We start from the raw sequence: 6659 nt of genomic DNA on the forward strand, positions 1-6659 counted from the left end.
GGAACGGCAAGGGAAAGGGCTTTAAACAATCATATAGAGTTTCACAAAGGGTTTCTCTAAAGAGAAAGTGTAAAATGTAAAGGAGTTCAAAACACAATAAAACATAACATGCCTCATACGGAACCACATGTTTAAAAAAAAAGCAATGCCACATGATCTTAATGTCTAAGGCACAAGGAGATATGTTGCCTCTACTGTGGCTCAGTTCTGCTCCTCCCACTATGAACCAAGTAAAACCTACTGAGAACATGGACGTGAATTGGACCTTTGTATTTGGTCACCAAAATTGTATTCCAGAAAGTTTTAAGCATGTTAATAAATTGTATATTTCCTAACACTAATAAAAAGATAAAATCATTTAAAGTTCAATATATAAATATGATCACCTTTCAAATAAGGAACCAACATAATCTGCTATGTTTAAAGGGACACTCTATATCAAATATCACTTAATTACATTTCTAACTTAATGACCACCTGTAGATAACAATACAAAAACACATTTAAATCACATAACCATAACATGCTATTTACCAGATAAGAAAACGAAAGAGAACAATAATTACAGTACAAACCATGGTTTCATCCTCCATCCAATATTACTGATATTCAATTCCAAAAAGAGAGGAAATATTCTATATTAAAACAATCTTCTTAAATTCTATATTTAAATTATTTGCATATGAAGTTGGTTTTAATTATAATAAAAGAGCTATTTTTATACATCTATATCAACTGTTAACAATATGTAATCCTGTACCTCCTACTGAAATGACTCATATATAATGTATCCCAAAGAATATTTAACTATCAGGAAAGAACATGGAGACCCTCAATTATGTTGTGGCCTCTAGGTCGTAGTGTCACATGAAAATTCTAAATGTATATAATTCTATTTGAGATATGTGACATACTGTTTAAGGAATGTACCACCACTGACCAAGTGGAGGAAGACGTTGACTAGATAACAGAGGCGTTATATCTAGCACGGTATATATGAATATCCATATCCTCTCTCCAAGCCAAATGACGTGATCAGTCTAAGAATTGTGCCACTGCATTTTCTGTGTTTTTCCTCCTTACTGCATAATATGTTAAAAGGAATATATATATATATATATATACATGCATATATATATATATATATACCTTTAACATTTCAATATTTAAATTCATTTAAGAGCACATTTCATCATTGAATTATTTCAATTCAGAACTATATCTCCTTTTTAGTCTTTGGCCCTAAGTGCTTCTTCCATTCATTTCAAGGCTGCGATTGTTAGAGCAATTTTCTCTGCTGTCATAATCCCCTCCCACCATCGTTCATCAAATATTGGGAGATGATGCTAATAGTAGGCTCCCAGAAGTTTTTCTCGAATCTCATATAGGACAGGGCAAGATATTATTAGATGTTTTATGGTCACCAGCTTGCTCAGATCTCCACAATGACGACAGCTCGTGTCCTTCTGCTCAATCTGTTTTCTCATGAGCCTGACCTCGCCTGTGGGAAGAATATTCAGTCTACATCTCATAAGCAGGTCTCGGTAATATGCCAAAGGACCTTTTTGCTGTATTTCAGTGGCATATTTAACTTCTTTAGTTCCCAAATTATGTTATTGCCCCATTTGTTTTTGTGCCTCTGCTCTAAAGTCTCTAGCCAAACTTTTTTCTTGAGTTTTTTTTCCAAAAACACATTGCATTGCTTTTTCCAATTTCCCAGGTGTTGATTATTCAAGATGTTGAAAGGTACCAGTGGAGAGTCCATAATACATTTCCAATACGTATTTCCAATACAGGGAAATAGAAATAGTAATAGTTTTCCACATTATTACTGATAGCAGTGATTGGAGTCTAAGCTTGTATCTAATCATGTATCCAGGGAGGGAATTTGGGAGCTTTAGGACCTTTCTCCAAAAGTATCCTTCCCAAATTCCCCATATCTTCCAGGATAAATCGAGGAGTGCCTCAGCTCCATAAAACAGGACTGCTACCACCTTTTGCTTATAGAACGTTAAGATGGGAATCATGGAAAAGGTACCATATCGATTGTGTATCGCTCTGCCTTGATTGGTCAGTTTTATTAACTTATCTTTGATCAACTGGTAGTGACCGAACTCATTTAAGTTCTTGTTTATCCTTACTCCAAGGTAAATGACAGAATTCACTACTTCGAGCTTTTGGTTTGTTAAGTTTCTTCCTTCCTTTTGTCGCCACGAGCAGACTTCATGGTCAGAATCTTGGATTTTTTGACATTTGCTTTCATATGATTTTCTTCAAAGAAGCTTTGGAAGGTATTGAACCGTCTTTGCAGACCAATAGCCGCCTGGTCAATGAAGACCAGATGGTCTGCATATAATATCCATGGGACAATTCCTTCATTTATTTTCGGGGGGGAAGGCTCGAGTTTGCTTTTGGGATTCTCCCATATCCATCATATCGAGGACGAACAGCAATGGGACTAAGGCACACCCTTTTTGAATTCCTCTGTGCATGCATATCTTTCTTGAGAGGGTGCCATCTGTAGTTAGCCGGATCTGGATGGAGGTGTCCGTAAATATGGCTGGGATTGCCTCGATTTATTCCGTGGGGCAGCTCCATTTTTTCAATTTCTTCCGTAGACAATCTTGGCATACACCATCAAAGGCTTGCTCAAGGTCAATAAACCCGAGGTAGATTTTAGTCTTGGTGTCAATTTCCCGCTTTTTGAGTAGGTTTAGGATGAATATATTTAATGATGTTCCCACTCCCGCAAGAAATGCTGTTTGTCTCGGATCTAGTATACCTGCCAACCTTGCCCACCGTTTAAGATCTCTCAACAGCAATGAGGCATATATTTTGCCTATTGAATCCAGCAGGGCAATTGGGCAGTAATTGCGAGGATCCCCCTGATCTCCTTTTTTAAATATTGGGACAATTATCCCTTCCTTCCAAGAGAATAGGATTGACTTGTTTCGCACTATTTGTGTAAATAGCAGAAGGATCATTTCTCCCCAGTTTTCCCTGTTTGTTTTTAGTTCCAGGTTAGAGATGCCGGCCTTCACGTACTGAGTTTTTGGATCATCATTGCTATATCTGTGCGATAAAAATGTAGGTTCCAGGCCTCTGAGTCACTACTTCCATCTCCCTCTATAGTTTCAATTTTTTCCTTCCTTTTAAACATCAATGTATAATGGTCTACCCATCGATCTTCCAAAACCTGATTTACAGGGTAGGTTGCTTGGAAGTCATCACCCTTGTTGATTATTACCCATAAGCTTCGAGCATTCTTAGTGCAAACTGCAGCAAGCATTTTTTCTGCGTCAGACTGTGCACGTTTTGCCCGGGTTGCTTTAATCCAGTTTTTATATGTTTGTTTGCATTTCTTGATTTTCTCTTGCTTATCATTACCTTCTTTCGAGTCTTCTGATCTCTGATCTATATTTTTTCCTTTTTTCTATCACCTCCTTATCATAGGCATGTTTCCTCCGCACATTTGTTTTATTGGTCAAGGTTTTCCTGACTTCAAACTCTTTTAACAGCCTCCTACATTCCACAGCCAAAGGGTTTACACACACATAGGTTTCGTATCGGTAATTAATCACGTTTTATTCTCAATTTGTTCAGTCCCCAAACACGCTTTGCTGCTCCTGTCCTCATATTTTCCTTACTGAAAAGTGGTATTGTTGTTTCTATTTTCAATAGTTTGTGATGCATAATAAATTAAAAGGAATATTACTTACATTCTCGGTTTTGCACAATTTGACTACTAAGCAAGGTTATGACTAGATCCATGTGGCCTGTTGGCTTAAAGGAATGGTTCGGTCAACATTTTTTATTGCCCCTACGGGTCGGCCATGTGTTTTTAAGCCTAAGTCGCACGATTTTAGAAAAATTTCCTATGGACCTTACCCGAATTTTCGTCCATTAAACGCACGCGAAAACAGGCATCAGGGAGCTGCCATTTTGTGATAATCCTATCATTTCCCCCACGGCCCTGGCTGACCCGCTTTTGCAGCACTAAATCATATCCCCCGCCCCTGAGCCTGACATTATCAAAACATTCATATTCCCCGCCTCTCTCCGTGACATTTCTGTGCTGCGTAGGCAAACGCGCCCAGTCGTCTTCTATGCGACTTCACACAGAACCCGGAAACCAACACAGATCAACTCACAACGCATCGCTCTACAATTTGGAATATGAAACTGTACTTTAAAATCAAACAGCAATACACTACATTTGGTAAAGTACATTTATTTGACATTAAATGTTTATAGAATATTCAGCAATTGCCATATGAACTTGAAATGCCATTTATTTTCTTTTATCTCTATCCGCGAATCCGTAAAAGTTTATCGTGAGTCACGCGCTGTTCCTTTATGGTACACAGGGTGTTGGTTTTCGTTAAAAGAAGCACTTTGGTTGCACATTGAACCGCAAGGCTGTTGCATCAAGTAGGCACTAGGCCAGCGTAAAGGTTGATATGTTGCTTCTAGCCACTACTACCGCGTAAGGGCATATGGGCCCTTGGCGATGGTCCCATAAAATCATCAAAGTGGTGCAGTTGTTTACAAGAAGCTGCAGCTGGCGGTTGAAAAAACCATCTGCCGGGGTCTGAAACTGGTGGCAGTGGCAGTAGGGAAGGATATACCTGTTTTGAAAACATAATTAATGTTTATTAATATTATTCATTTTATTTATTACGGCCGAGCTGAAACTATTTTCTTTCAAGGATAGTGCAATGGAGTATGTTCGGCACTAAAATCAATGCGAAAGTAACGAAATAAATCGAGGTTAGCACACAATGAGAAACAACTGTTTGTCTACATGCGTGTGGAATGTGGACCTGCATGCCCATGTGCCCGCTACAAGGACGATCCCACAGACATTTTCCTAGCTCTTCATTCATTCATTTATTCATGCATCCATTCATTAATTCTTCATTCCGGTATAAAAGCGTCTAAAGAGTTACTTACATTATATTTGCAATTTCCATTGTGTCTCTGCGTAATGCAGTCCATAAATCCCACTGTGCTCTTGACAATGATTTTTCGTATACTGAACTAACATGAAACTCGGTCTAGTTTCAGAATTTTCTGCCTTATCGTCTCTTACGTTATTGCACCCCCCCATCAAATGAAGTTCTTTCGGCATGGTCCCTGTCTCTCAAGGTCAAAAATCAATAGAACCTTAGACTGCCAGTGCGAGTTGTGGGCCTCTTCAGGGCGCGAGCTGAAAATCAAAGCCGCTGACCTGCACTAGAAATGAGCATACATTCTTTCTTTGCAACATCCCGTAGTAAAGCCATCTGTGAGAACTTGAAGTTTCGAATCCATCTATGTACTGCGCCTCAATGTGCAAATGCGAACTGGCTTCTCTCCCATCTGCAAAGGCTCGCTTGGCGCGTTCTAAGGCCCCCAATTTTGTCCTCGTTGTCTGCGAGCTTTGAAGCCCCAAAGAACCATAACTATTGAGACTTTTAATTTTTTGGGTAAGGTCAGGGAAAGTATAAAGTACCCGAGGAGTTGAGTTGAAAGTGAGATTTATTGTTTTTTTTATTTTTATTATTTGCAATACGCAAGCGTCCCTTTGGTTAACAGTGCGTAGCATTTACATGAGATTGCGAAAATTAGTTACATCAACAAAAATATATACATACACATATAGGTGAATAGAGAGAGAATTCAAAGATGACACCCAGGTTCTTCGCCACCCAGGATGGTGAAGGTAGGCGTTAGGGTTAGCGTACTTTGTATGTACACTGTACAATAACATTTATTTACAAAAAGACAATCATATTACAATTATTTAAACCAGGATTTGTACTTCACAACCAGCTCTCCTTTGGGCGGACATGGCACAGTGGCAATGTTGGGTGGCAATGAATCAGTGCTCTGCACAGAAACGTTCAAAATTCCATATCTGTGCTTCTCTAATACAGCAACAATAAGGCTTTTGACAAAGTCGAACTCCATTTCCTCATAGACTGGTTTGATCACCCATTGCTTACTTCTTTTTGAAAAGGCCTTAGTGTAGCGAGGCATCCTTACATTACCCGTAGTCCTAGATTGTTCACGGCCGAGATTCTCGTTATGGGCCAAGACGGCAAGTAGAGTCCTATGTCTCATGCCCTGTATGCTGAAATGCAAGCGCTTTGGCCTGTACTTTAGGCACATATTGTGGAACACCTCCAAACCTCCTGTGTGACAGAATTCTGTCAGTCCCCTCAAATCTCTTGATAGAGTTTTATCGAAAACAATCTTCTCAATGGCTTTGTGTGTCGGTGAAGATGGATTCAACCACTTCTTCTTCCGTGCCTCCACTGGGGACAAAGGGCCATGTTCACATTGGTGGAAATGTAGGTTTTCTGACCAGCAGTGCATGTTGGTACAGTGGTGCATCAGTGACCGCCATTTTTCAAGTAATATTTCCACTGACCCTGCACAAGTTTTGGAGCTCCTCCAAAGATGGTTGCTGATAGACTGGGACCACTCTGAAATACTTTCCAAACCTTTTTTTTCCCTGCAGCCGAGATTTTCTTATTGATTGATTTAGCAAGATGCCATACGTCAAATTGATGTTTGAGAGAGTGGGAACTGCTCTCTCATTGACTTGGCAATTGAAACGTGTCTGTCCGTGGCTATGAGGTCGATGTGCATTCCCCTTGATTGTAGATATTCCA

This window comes from Ambystoma mexicanum, chromosome 7p (genome assembly GCF_040938575.1).
Source record: "Ambystoma mexicanum isolate Mex_15411 chromosome 7p, UKY_AmexF1_1, whole genome shotgun sequence".
NCBI classification, from domain to species: Eukaryota; Metazoa; Chordata; class Amphibia; order Caudata; family Ambystomatidae; genus Ambystoma; species Ambystoma mexicanum.